Here is a 14,823-nt window from a genome sequence, read left to right on the forward strand (position 1 = left end):
TTACATTATGTCATCATTTACTCACCCTCAAGTTGTTCGAAACCTGTATGACTTTGTTTCTTCTCCATATTTTCTGTATATTTTGAGAACCAAGGGAACCAAGCAATAATGGTCTTCCTTGATTTTCATTTTATGTTTCAGAGAACAAAGAAAGCCATTCAGGTTTGGAACAACATGAGGGTGAATAAATGACAGTATTTTTGTGAGAACTATCCCTTAGAGCCACTTAGCGACCTACAGCAATAAAAATCTCAGTATGTGTGAACACCTCAAATGAGCATAGACTCTCTCCACGAAAACACAAATAGTCACATCTTAACACCGTAGCTGTGAAATTTCTTTTACAATCTGACTCCGATCTCATTCTACTGGCTAAAATAACACTTGGGTGGAGACAAGGATTTATCTGTTTGTCCCAGTCCAAGCCAGCATACAGAACATCTTAGCTGAGTGTTGATGTGCTACTCCTACACATGAATTACAGGTTGACCTCCCAGACATGACACTCTGACATAACTCAACAACTTGATACGATAGTCAAAGCTCTTAAACCAGTCTCCCACTGGTAGGCTTATATTAGCAGCACTTAGCCAGGCAACAAACTTGCTTTAAGGTGAAAAAGACACGCAACGAGGACAACATCCATTGCCTGCAACGTTTAGATTTTACCTCAAGCACTTGACAGGAAGTTTAAAAGTTGAAGCTCCGAGCAGTTCCTCTCAAGAGTTTAGCAAATCTGTCTACGTCCATCACTGTCTGATGTGCTTTTAAGGAAAGCAGCCTTGAGGGCAGTTTTCAAGGAATGCTGAATAAAACAAGAGAGGGAAAAACAACAGAAAGGAAGACAAAGGCCACAAATAACAGACTGACAGGAAAAGGCAGACAGAAACAAAGATGACAAGAGCCGAAGTGAGTGGATGAACAGAAAAAAAATATTTACAAAGAAAAGGGACTGACAGAAACTGAACTGGAGAGAGAAATTCTAGTAAGATGAGTGTTTATCCAGCTGTGAGTCAGCGGCTGACCTTACACTGCTGATGTCAATGGTTTCCGTGTCTCTGTTTATGACTTTGAAACCACATTAACACCTAAATTCACTCTTAAAACAAGCCTTGCCTATAAACTACATGCTATAATGTCCTCTTTCAAACACCCATCTGCATTCTTCGGGACAGATTTGCCCAGTGGCAGTGAGCAACAGTCATGTGATGAGCGGGAAAGCGAACTGATAGCTCTCTCCAGATATTGCAGACCTCATTGGGCCATGCAAACAAGCCAAGCAATGTTGAAAGCGCCACAGAGCAGAGGTGTTTACACTGTTTGGGGAAATCACCCCCAAAAAAATTTGCTTACAGTAGATGTCTCTGCACATTAAACTAGGATAGTAGAAAGTACTTTAACACTGAAGAAACCCTCATGGTGGGTTCTTCATCCCTGAAGAGACTGTACTGTGCCTCTGCTTGGTCAGCAGGGGATGAAGTAGGTCGAATGGCAGGTCAGGCAGGCAGATTATCCTGATCAGACGGTGGATTATCCTGTCTGGCAGAAAACAGATCTAGTAGTGTCTACTGTAAGGCCCTCATTAGCTTCCAGACAGTGACTAAGACCGTCTTGCTGGGCCCTGTAGTAAGTTCTTGTAAACATTTGGTTTTGGTTTTGATAAACAAGCATGTCTCAGAGATTCACTCAACATCATCCAAAAAACAAGATGTAAATCTGAATGGTAATTTTCTAATTGTTGAAATGTATGAAGTAAAATTGTAATTCATGCTATTATATAGCACAATTTGTTTTTTAAATCTTAAATAATTTGTAATAATTATGTATAATTAATAATATATTATATAATTTTATGCATCCATTTGATGTTTCTTGCACCCATTTCCAGCAGCAGACAATCTACAGTGCCAATAACTCATATTTAAAGAACTCATTATAGTCCATGTGCCACAACATAATGGCAAGAAACCCATCGAAAAGCTGAACACAAAAACAAACAGGACAGGGTGACCAGTTTATTCCGATTCACAAACAAATGACTCTTAGGAGTCTAACAGTTCAAACACAGGAACAAAGTTATCAAGATGAATCAGTCTGACAAACCCTTGGTTAATGAATCAACATCTGACTCACTGTCTAAAACCTACAAAAGCTGTGTACTTAAGGTTTGTGAAGATGAAATCATTGTGTAATTATGGACTGTTATTTTTCATACGTTTATTTAAGGTTTTTTTTGTTGCTGTTGTTGTTGTTGTTGAAAAAATAAAATAATAATAATAATAATAATAATATGGATTTTTGAGGCCGATTGCCGATCACAGAAAGCAGTATTTGCCGATACCGATCACAGATACCAATCTTTTTAAAGCCTTCTTTTTATCATTTATAACTATTTATAGTGATACTCCAATCAGGATATTTAGACATTTACTCAGTGCCTTAATTTCATTTTTGAAAATGGGGGGGAATTCCCCTCTTAGGTGACTCTTGTTGGGAGGATTTTTTTAATTTGAGGGGTGGAGAGGGGCATTTTTTTAGACATTTTTCAAATATATATATATGACCGAAATGTTTGACCATGCAGTGCATTTTTGTTTTTACATTTGTGCAATTGTTGCACAATAGCTTACACACACAGCACAAGCCTGATTTCGTGAGCTGTATGCGAGACGGCCTTTTACACTAGGGCTGGGTTTTCACACAAATTTCACAATTCGATTCGATTAGATTCTCATTCACAAGCTTGCAATTCGATTCGATTCAACATCGATTATTTGGGATATATATCAGGTACAGTGCATGCCAAATTTTTCAAGGAAAACAATCTCTCAACTATTGCTGTAAAATATACACGAGAGTCAGTTGGTACTACATTAAAATAATATTGAAGGTTAAAATTAACTGATTTGTTAAAATTACACAATGAAGTTTTTAAAATAAAGTTACAATTACATAATATTTCTACATCAATTTGTTTTTTTTAATATAAACAATGGTGGCTGTCATAAAAACTTGGATTTATTCAAACATAAATTAAACATTAAAGAACAGTAATAGTTATAATGAATATGTTACATGCACGGCGGGACTTACCATTGGGCTTGAGTGGGCTGCAGCCCATGGGCCCCGCCTTTGCCCATTTACTTTTGTTTGATTTGTTCGTTATATGCCAGTCAGAATTCAGAAATTATTAGCCGCATTTCCACTGCTCACGAAGATCTAAACGGGCCAGCCGGGGCTACAGCTTACAACTACGAACTTCGAGGCCACAATCAAACAGCATAAACTGGTATTTATGATTATTTCACATAGAAGGAGGACACATGTATTGAATCGCGTCAGCGCCGATTGGTTTGTTATCACATGGCTACTTTAAACAGCTCCATTAAGCCTTTAGCCCCAAAGAGCGCACATTTAGAAAGATAATAGCCTACATTCTCAAATGCTCACACCTCATTTCTTTAGAGGATGATTCTATATTACTATAATGTTCCACTAAATTATCCGATCATCTGATGAGTTTTGAGCGCTCGCTCTCGTCTTACAGCCATTACACAGTGGGGAAGAAATGTCATCAAAATGATTTTAAATAAAAAATGTATTACCAATTTAATGAGTTTCTTGTCTTATAATATAGCTATGCCTAAGTCGGGGTTTTTTTTTGTTTTTTGTTTTTATCTGCGCAAATGTACAATAAAGTTTATTGTACAAAGGGATGCACGATATATCGGCCACCATATCGGTATCGGCCGATAAATGCTCATTTTTTTCTGTTATCGGTATCGGCCAAAATTTTCATATCGGTGCATCCCTACAATAAACAACAACTTACAGAGTAACTTTCAGACACAAAATTCCATTTTGCCCCGTCAGAATGAAAATGAACAAACAGCAGAACCACTGTGTCTCCGACTCCGAACAACAGTGTTTTGTTCCTCAGCGTTACACGGACCAGCAAATGATTCAATCAGTCGTTTGCAAAGTTAAATAAATCAGCTTTTTAAACGAATTGGTTGATTCAACTCATTAACACTTACTGCCACCTACTGGCGTTTGTAGTTTCATATTTTAAAAAGTAGCTTATTTCATTTTTGCAATCATTTAATATTTCTACATTAAAATGTTATATTTAAACTTAACATTTATACACAATCCATCTATGAAATTTTGCTGATAGTGATTTCATTTGATTGTTAATAGCCAGCACGTCTTTTTATTCGATTGAGTTTAAATAAGAACCTGACATAAGAGGTCACATATATGACAATAACATTTATAATATTAACATCTCTGGCTTTTTTTTTTTCAGGGTTTTGATCTCTCAACTGAGAGAACGCATCCTGTTTATTATATTATAATGAATATTTAATATTACATTTAAACTTTGACTATAGCCTAGACATATTGCAAATTAATTGTACTATTTATTAACCTCAAAGCATATGTTTGTGTATTTTGTGTTGCTCCATAATGATGTTCTATTTGAGGGCATTTGTAGTGTAGGTATAGGGCCCAAACATAACCTCAGGCCCAGGGGTCCCCGCCCCCCTAAGTCCTGCCCTGGTTATATGGTGCATATACTCAGCAAAATGCCCCTCACTACAGTTTATTTTTCTATCTGACTAATGAGTTTATGGACACCAAATATGTTTTTCTGAGGTAAATGTGACGTTACGTGTATTGTTTGCAAGCCGTTATTAACGTCTTTGCGCGGCTGAAACACTGATTGAGCGATTACATGAGACAGGATATGGCTTGTAAAGTTATTGTAACTTATCTTCGGATGTTTAGTCATGTTTATTTTGTGCTGAAACTGGTATTAATGTGGAGGAGACCATCAGTTCACGCGCGCCTCGCACTGCCGCTTTTACTGAACTGAGGCGCTACAGCGTTCTGAAACGGCATTTATTGTTTGATTACTGCAATACAATGGACAGAATTTGAAATGTGAACAGTACCAAAGCACAATGTTTACTGCGATATATTGGATGGTAAGTGCCCTTCAACGTTCCGTCCATTAACAGAAAACAAGCTAGAATAATCGATTCTTGGGATTTAAGAATCGATATCGTTCCGTAAAAATGAGAATCGATTAATATCGAGATATCGATATTTTTTACCCAGCCCTATTTTACACAGTGTTCACACATACTCCGTTTGCAGTGCGCATGCAGTCCATGTGTGGTATAAAATCAGCACAGACTGTGCTTTCACACAGGAGTCTGCTTCTGATCGGTGGCTGTTTACCACAAACACAACATTTATCCATTATTTTGATTTCAAATCCAAACATTGTTACTGAAAATGCTTTTTCAACATTGTGATTTTTTTTTTTATACACAGTACAGTAATGCAATATATTGTGTTTAAATGCAATATATAAGTAAAACTATTTTCAATGCTTTTACTTTTGCATTTACTTCTAGATTTATATATTAAGCAAAACATTTACATTTAGTAATTTGTGGACAATGAGGACAATGGAAACAATCAGAATAAACAAAAGAGCAACAATAAGCAAGCGCTATAACAAGTCTAAATTAGTCTAATGCAGTACATGTAGCAAGTTTAAAAATATATATATAATAGATAAAATGAAAACCGATATATAGAATAGAAAATGAATCGAGGAAACTAGTGTTAAGAGGTCTTTTTTGTTTGTTTTTTTAAATAAAAAAGAAAACAAATAGATAAAATAGAATTAGAATTAGAATAGAGAGTTAGAGGGTCAAATAAAGATGGAAGAGATGTGTTTTTAGCCGATGCTTGAAGATGGCCAAGGACTCAGCTGCTCGGATTGAGTTGATTTAAACTACTTTTCTAACGTTTTCTTTTCTAAAGTTTTTCACAAACTTTCTAAATTAAAACTTACCATTGACAGAAACAGTCAGCTCTACTGCCTTTTCTTTTGCATTTATATCTTTATTACAAGCAATCCTGCAGTTAATAAAGAACTTTGTTTTCCTACCTCCACGAGTGCCATCTAGTATTGCTTATCTAGAAGTGCTGTTTTCCTTTATACCTAGCCAAAAAGTCATACGTGTTGACTGTGAAACACAGTAGACTTTTATTATGTGCATTTATGGTGGAATTACTACATTTTCGTGTCAATCCATGGTCATAATTACCGCAAACAATGCGCCGTCACTTTAATTCAGCGCGTGCGATATCTGCACTGCTGCTGACGCACCGCTACTGGAACGCACTGCCGCACCGCACCCGTGTGCAGTGTGAACGCTTTATAAACTAGGTTTATATCGGAGCGCAAAGGAAATCCACGTGCGAGCGGGGAGATTCGCGCTTGCGCATTAATCTACCTTCGCGCTACAACAATGCACTCTCGACATTTGTCATTAAAATAATGCCATATTTAATATGTTAACTTGAACGCAGAAAAAATACGCACTGCAAACGGAGTATGTGGCCTTTATAGAGACCGCCGATCAATCATCCCAAAGTGATTATAAGCCGATAGCGATCGGTAGCCGATCAATCAGAGCACCCCTAAATACTGCGTCCTCTAGGGGTCGCTATGGGGAAACCTAGAGGACGCAGTGTCTCGTTCTCTACTCAGGGAACCATGGTTACATAAGTAACCTGAGACGTTCTGTTTGAGCGCTGATATATCACAGAGGAATTCAGAAAGTGCTGCGGGAATATATAAAGCGCGAGACTCACCTGCTCACTTCGCGGCGAGTAAATAGTGTGATATTCGTTCAGTTGTTTGCAAAGTTAAATGAATCAGCTTTTTAAACGAATCGGTTGATTCAACTCACTCATTAAGACAGTCACTTGCTGCCACCTACTGGCGGTTGTAGTTTCATATTTAAAAAAGTAGCTTATTTCATTTTTGCAGTCATTTAATATGTCTACATTAAAATGTTATATTTAAAATTAATCCATCTATGGATTTTGTTGATAGTGATTTCATTTGATTGTTAATAGCCAGCATGTCTTTTTATTCAATTGAATTTATTGATTAAATAAGAACCTGACATAAGAGGACAGGACACACATATGACAATAACTTTTATAATACTAAGCCAACATCTCTTTTTTCAACTTTTGTTTTGCTCAAAGTTATTTCAGGGGTTTGATCTCTCAACTGAGAGAACGCATCCTGTTTATTATATTATAATGAATATTTAATATTACATTTAAACTTTGACTATAGCCTAGACATATTGCAAATTAATTGTACTATTTATTAACCTCAAAGCATATGTTTGTGTATTTTGTGTTGCTCCATAATGATGTTCTATTTGAGGGCATTTGTAGTGTAGGTATAGGGCCCAAACATAACCTCAGGCCCAGGGGTCCCCGCCCCCCTAAGTCCTGCCCTGGTTATATGGTGCATATACTCAGCAAAATGCCCCTCACTACAGTTTATTTTTCTATCTGACTAATGAGTTTATGGACACCAAATATGTTTTTCTGAGGTAAATGTGACGTTACGTGTATTGTTTGCAAGCCGTTATTAACGTCTTTGCGCGGCTGAAACACTGATTGAGCGATTACATGAGACAGGATATGGCTTGTAAAGTTATTGTAACTTATCTTCGGATGTTTAGTCATGTTTATTTTGTGCTGAAACTGGTATTAATGTGGAGGAGACCATCAGTTCACGCGCGCCTCGCACTGCCGCTTTTACTGAACTGAGGCGCTACAGCGTTCTGAAACGGCATTTATTGTTTGATTACTGCAATACAATGGACAGAATTTGAAATGTGAACAGTACCAAAGCACAATGTTTACTGCGATATATTGGATGGTAAGTGCCCTTCAACGTTCCGTCCATTAACAGAAAACAAGCTAGAATAATCGATTCTTGGGATTTAAGAATCGATATCGTTCCGTAAAAATGAGAATCGATTAATATCGAGATATCGATATTTTTTACCCAGCCCTATTTTACACAGTGTTCACACATACTCCGTTTGCAGTGCGCATGCAGTCCATGTGTGGTATAAAATCAGCACAGACTGTGCTTTCACACAGGAGTCTGCTTCTGATCGGTGGCTGTTTACCACAAACACAACATTTATCCATTATTTTGATTTCAAATCCAAACATTGTTACTGAAAATGCTTTTTCAACATTGTGATTTTTTTTTTATACACAGTACAGTAATGCAATATATTGTGTTTAAATGCAATATATAAGTAAAACTATTTTCAATGCTTTTACTTTTGCATTTACTTCTAGATTTATATATTAAGCAAAACATTTACATTTAGTAATTTGTGGACAATGAGGACAATGGAAACAATCAGAATAAACAAAAGAGCAACAATAAGCAAGCGCTATAACAAGTCTAAATTAGTCTAATGCAGTACATGTAGCAAGTTTAAAAATATATATATAATAGATAAAATGAAAACCGATATATAGAATAGAAAATGAATCGAGGAAACTAGTGTTAAGAGGTCTTTTTTGTTTGTTTTTTTAAATAAAAAAGAAAACAAATAGATAAAATAGAATTAGAATTAGAATAGAGAGTTAGAGGGTCAAATAAAGATGGAAGAGATGTGTTTTTAGCCGATGCTTGAAGATGGCCAAGGACTCAGCTGCTCGGATTGAGTTGATTTAAACTACTTTTCTAACGTTTTCTTTTCTAAAGTTTTTCACAAACTTTCTAAATTAAAACTTACCATTGACAGAAACAGTCAGCTCTACTGCCTTTTCTTTTGCATTTATATCTTTATTACAAGCAATCCTGCAGTTAATAAAGAACTTTGTTTTCCTACCTCCACGAGTGCCATCTAGTATTGCTTATCTAGAAGTGCTGTTTTCCTTTATACCTAGCCAAAAAGTCATACGTGTTGACTGTGAAACACAGTAGACTTTTATTATGTGCATTTATGGTGGAATTACTACATTTTCGTGTCAATCCATGGTCATAATTACCGCAAACAATGCGCCGTCACTTTAATTCAGCGCGTGCGATATCTGCACTGCTGCTGACGCACCGCTACTGGAACGCACTGCCGCACCGCACCCGTGTGCAGTGTGAACGCTTTATAAACTAGGTTTATATCGGAGCGCAAAGGAAATCCACGTGCGAGCGGGGAGATTCGCGCTTGCGCATTAATCTACCTTCGCGCTACAACAATGCACTCTCGACATTTGTCATTAAAATAATGCCATATTTAATATGTTAACTTGAACGCAGAAAAAATACGCACTGCAAACGGAGTATGTGGCCTTTATAGAGACCGCCGATCAATCATCCCAAAGTGATTATAAGCCGATAGCGATCGGTAGCCGATCAATCAGAGCACCCCTAAATAATAATAACAATAATAACAATTAAATACAATTAATAAAGAAATAATAACCTTTAATGCACTTACAAAAATTTATTACAAAATACTTTAAACAAAAATTTAAGCTACAATGTAACTTTTTTGTTCAAAAATAACTACATTTAAATAACGAGTGAGTACATAATAAATCGTTTTATTTTTGCCGTATCCTGGATAACTGCAGTAAGCCTATAATAACTGTTATTATTTTAGAGCAGATTTTGCATTAATTCATCATTCGCCTGAGAATGTCATGTCATATCCATAAACAGAGAAAAGTAGCTCTAGCACATGTATGGTGCAGGAGTAGTGTGAAGCAGAAAGTTAGCGGTCACAATGAGTGAAAAATACGAACCATGAACTACGCAAAACCGCAAACCTCCGGGTAATCAACACTTGTGAACACAAAGAAACTCCAAAAAGAGCAAAGTCAGCCTTGGCTTGGCTTTTCAGAGGTGGCGAGAACTGCAAGGATTTAAAACTGACCCAGAGTTGACTTCTGCCGGGTATACACAACACAATTTTAGGCCCAGTTTTTTACTTGCTGACCGTTTTCTGCAGATCGCGGACAAAAGCCTTATGCAAATTGTGCTTGTTCACATGAGTGACGATCGCATAGTGCGAATTTTCAAAAACGCACTCTGAGAGAAGCGGCGATGCATCAACAAAGCCTGAGAAATGAGAGAGCAAGACAGGCCTAGGGCAAGGAAATAAGGGGAGGAGTCAGTCTTCTGTGATTCTCGGTTTCACTTCTCACATGTTTTGTACACAAGACAGACTTAGTTGCCTGTGATTTTTCTTGGTGAAATATTGTGTAATGCGCGTCCCCCAGTCTGACGACTTTGAAAATAGTGTTGTGCATTACTCAACAGGTAAGGTATTTTCTTTAAATCAACAGATAGCAATTCAGCTATCTAACAGTAGCTTACGTTTATTATATAGTGTCAGCTATTGTAAAGGGTTATTTCATTATGGGTTGTTGTAGTGCTGGATTTTATTTTTCAAGAATGGACCACATAAATTTGTGCAGAGCCAAAGCACTACCAAAACAATGTTCTTCTGCAAGATGCATGCAATTTTATTTATTAACCACTAGAGGGCCAAAAGGTACATAGTGTAGCTTTAACAATCTATTACAGTATCACCCTTCTACATTCAGGTTACCTAATCTGAGTCTTAATTTGGGAGGCAGAACACCGCCTAAAAGTTTCTGACAATAGCTCCCATGGCAGTTTGTCTCTACTCTGTTATGCAACATGATATCTATGGAAGACATCCAGCTTTTCATCCCTCTAATCACATATGACGCCTCAACCTGGCTTTAGTCCAGCATCACACGACTTCACTCTCATTCAACCTGCAGTCACCTCGCACAGACAATCAATGCTGATCACCAAATAGCCTCTGCAGGCCACAAGGAACAACAGAAGAGGTCTAAAAGAATAAAGGTCAGCTCAACTGCATCCATTGGTTTGGTTGGTTGGTGTTTTAACTCCATGCCAGCTTCCTTGGATATTTTTGTAGTGAGTAACAAGTTTAAATACTACAAAAGAGCCATTTGAAAACCTATATAAGGAGTTGGATAAAAACTCCAAAACTGATACTTGTTTGACAAACAAAAAAAAATGTTTGCTGACGAGTAACAATTTCCTAAAAGAACTTAAACCAGCATAATGTAATAAAATAGGTTTAAGAAATATTGGACTCTGACATAAACTTGTGTCAATTTCATCTGCAACACTGCACAAAATCAATGTTCCACAAGCCTGGCACTTTCCATTTTAGGAAAAGCCAGGAAGACGCAGGTGACGGATCCCCTGACCCAATATAACATAAGGTGTCACAGGATTATTCCTGCAATAATAGACTCTGCCGGGAACAGCGATGCCCATTCTCTCACAGCCATCAGGTGTGAGAGAATTCAATCCCTCCCAGCCACCAACTCTGACGCAGCTATCTGACATTTTCAATCCAGCAGGGCACATTTGTGCCACTAATGAAGTCTGTAATGTCTCACTGGCGAGAAGCTTCACACCTCAGTCTGACACCGACTGCTTTGCCAAAACTTCACTTGAACCAACAGTGCGAAAATATCCAACAGGGACAAAAGCTTGAGGGAAACATGTCGCCAGGCGACAGTGCGGTTGGATGAGCCTGATAGTCTTGGCATCCCATTTCTATTACTGAAAGTGAATGATAAACAAGCGAGCTATCTGGCCAAAGTGTCGCTACAGTTTACTTAAGCGAAACTGATTTAGAGGCCGTTTCGTCAGAGGTTTTTTGCCATTTTATCTTTGGATGTCAATTGAACAATTCTGTTTAGACAGATAGTGCACAGGCTTGCATGCGGCAAAAGCCATGTTTGGGATTTTCTCTGTCCAGTTAATTATATTAATAAGACACAACTCTGCTTACATAATCAGCCTTAACCTACTTTTAAAAGGCCGCTTCTGGAGTGTAAAAGGACAAGAAAACCTTGAATGTTCACACTAGCAGCTCAGGCTATTTTACTGTCCGAGAGAAGTTTAGTAGGACGATAGGAAACAGAAACAGGCCCATCCCTGAGTGATGTGCTCTCCACCGTCTCCATCAGCCCCAGACTGACATAATCCCCGCAGCAGGAGCCCAGTGCTGAGGAAGCACAGGTCCAGGCTGGAGCAGTTATTTTCCACTAAACAGAAATAAGACAGGGTGGGTTGCGGTTGCCATGGAAACCTAGAACTGGTGCTGTTTTTGGAAGGATGAGGTGCAAGCACATGGGGCGGTCAAGCACAAGATACAGCCAGGCACAAACAGTGTCCTTATGTTTATTTGTCCTATTTCAACAATTACATCTAATATGACTTTAGCATTTATAAAAAAAAAAAACGTAATTTTTGCTATCCAAAAAATACTGAAATGTATAGCATGGAATGGCACAGATCACATACCAGGGGATCAGAGGATGTGACCCACGGTTGGAGAGTTTAGTCGTTCTCCTGTAAGCATGAGCCAGTGAGCATCACTTTGGCCGCATCACAACTGCATTTCCCTCGTACCATCTCTGAAGCTGCGAGGCCACCTGAATCTGGGCCAGTTCCCTACAAACTCTCTCTCCACAGCACAGAGAGAGGCTGAGATCACAAATGCAACTATTGGGCAAATTGATCAGAATTAGCTTCAGTGCTGTTACAATACAAGTTAATTAATTCAGCTATTTGAAACGGCAACCATTTTTAAATAATCATGAATAACACCTGAAAATAAGTTCCATCTAACAGCAATTCATCTACATATCATCGTCCAAATTAGGGCTGTGCAAAAAAAATCGACTGCGATTTTCACGCTCATCTCATCATTAAAGCCAAGATGCGCATGAAAATCGCATTCGATTATTTGCACATCCCTAATTCAAATGCTTTGTCCCTTCAACAAATCCATCTATTGGGCCTTTCGCATCGCTTTAGTTCCATAACTAAATGTACAGTACTAAAGTACTGGGACGATTTTGCGCAAACTATTTCCCAGTACCATTTAAAGGGTTGCATTCGCACCAACAGTGTGTACTAGGAACCAGTCGACAGCGACGTCATTTGTGCGCGGAGTTCAACAACGAAAACAAAGAACAACAACATTTACAACAGGAGGATGGAGTGATCAGAGCTGTGTTTTTGTTGCGTCTCGCGGGTTTCACAATAATGGACATGGAATGTCGACGTATACGTAAAGCGATTGAAAGAACGGAAAGGAGAACTAAGAATCTCCAACGACAACTGGCAGTGCTACATTAGCTACAAGTGCCTGCACTTCAGCGTCCGTCCATCTATCGCTGTTCTCCATATTTGCGAAATAAGTTGACAATGTTTACAGTATGTTTACATGCCATTTTAAATCACGGCGGGTGAGGGCGTTTTCATATGCGTTTGGCCAATCAATGTCTACTTACGTCACGATTAGTACCAGTTGTGCTGGTTAGACCCTGCTCCGGAGTAGGAGCTAATTTGGTTCTCGAAAAAGGCAGTCCGGTACTAAAATCGCTCCCAGTTCCGGCGGTGCGAAAACGCCAAAAAAGTGGGTAGTTCCACAATTAGTTCTGGTACTATGAAAAGGTTCCTGCGGTGCGAAAGGCCCTAAAGTCAACTAGAGCCCGACCGATATGGTTTTTTGGGGGCCGATGCCGATACCGATATTAGGGTGTAAAAACAGGCAGATACCGATATATCAGCCGATATTCTTTATGTGTATGCTATATTATAGTACAATATAGTCAAAAGTTTGGACACACTTCCCATTCTTGTGTCCAAACTTTTTACTGGTACTGTATATAGAATACAGTATATAGCCTACATAAATAGAATATATATACATACACATTTTTTGCAATGATAACACAAATGTGGTGATCAAACACTTATAATGATGTGACAAACATAGGCATATGTAGTGGAGGCAGGGTATTTAACAATTTAATAAACTTTATAATTTAAAATGAGTCTGACACATAAGTGCACTTAACAGTAAACTTCACTTGACTTATTATAAATAACAACACAAATAGAACAAAATGTATATGTAACAGTTCGTAGTTCGTGAAGGAGGCGGGAACCGGCGAACGTTCAAAAAAAACTTTAATAAAATAAACAAGCACAAATTGAAAGTAAAGTGGCAGCCCCTCGTGGACGACTGCCGCACACAAAACACAAAATAAAATCCAGGCCTGGTCCTCTCTCGTCCAACACTGTCATCACTTTTATCCTTCCGGAGCTCCTCCGTGGGACTCGAGACCGGTGAGTGGCGCAGGTGTCGTGCATTAGCATGTACTCCACCGTAGGGCTGTGCGATTAATCGAAAATCGAATCGAAATCGCAATTTGAGACGTTGCGATTTCCTAATCGCAAAGCCTGCGATATGGACGCGATATTACTCCAGAGCATATGCATGACTGCCAGCCTTGAGTTGCAGTCTTACTAACCAATAGAGGGAGTGCACCTCCGTTCTCCCCAATCAGCACTGCTCTAGCCAACTGCGTAAACCCACCATTTAAAAAAATTAAAAATAAAAAACCCAGAAAGCGGGAGAGAGACAGTGGGATTATGACGTCTACTCGGTAAGATCGATAGTTAGGCTAATTAAAACTAAAGAAAACTGTATGCAACTTAAGCTTCGAAATGACAGACAGCGAACAAAAAAGGTAATTTGCAAGAGCTGTGTCACAGCGCATATCAAAAGCTCCTGTATCGGTTCTGTTTTCAGTACTGGAGAATAAAAGATACATTCTTAGATGTTTTTGTTAGTACATGAACGTTATCTGCTCCTCTCTGCCCCACGGGGCGCGAATCCCGCGTCCCGGACGAGCCGTTCATGCTTGCCGCACTCACGCAGCCGGTCTCGTAATGCTCGTTTATACTGCGAAAGTCTCCACAAGCGCATCTGGCAGTATGGATGAGGCTTGACAAACGTGCGCAACCCGTGTCGACTCGCGCCTGGCTCCGCGTTTAAAACGAATGTAAATTCAGTCTAACTGCTTGCTAATTTCACT

General features: G+C 38.5%; 1 protein-coding gene across 4 annotated transcripts in view; it reads right to left on the reverse strand.

Annotated features, from left to right (window-relative positions):
- Positions 1 to 14,823, reverse strand: part of LOC107568551 (inactive ubiquitin carboxyl-terminal hydrolase 54-like) — an 82,297-nt gene that overhangs the window by 47,111 nt on the left and 20,363 nt on the right. Inside the window, exon 1 of one of the 4 annotated variants that reach the window (XM_016254519.1) lies at positions 670 to 688. The exons of the other annotated variants lie outside the window; for them this stretch is intronic. The gene's annotated coding sequence lies outside the window, so the exon portion shown is untranslated. Of the gene's footprint in view, positions 1 to 669; positions 689 to 14,823 lie in introns of those variants that run through there. 4 annotated transcript variants of the gene reach the window in all.

This window comes from Sinocyclocheilus grahami, unplaced genomic scaffold (assembly GCF_001515645.1).
Source record: "Sinocyclocheilus grahami isolate Dianchi unplaced genomic scaffold, SAMN03320097.WGS_v1.1 scaffold1256.1, whole genome shotgun sequence".
NCBI classification, from domain to species: domain Eukaryota; kingdom Metazoa; phylum Chordata; class Actinopteri; order Cypriniformes; family Cyprinidae; genus Sinocyclocheilus; species Sinocyclocheilus grahami.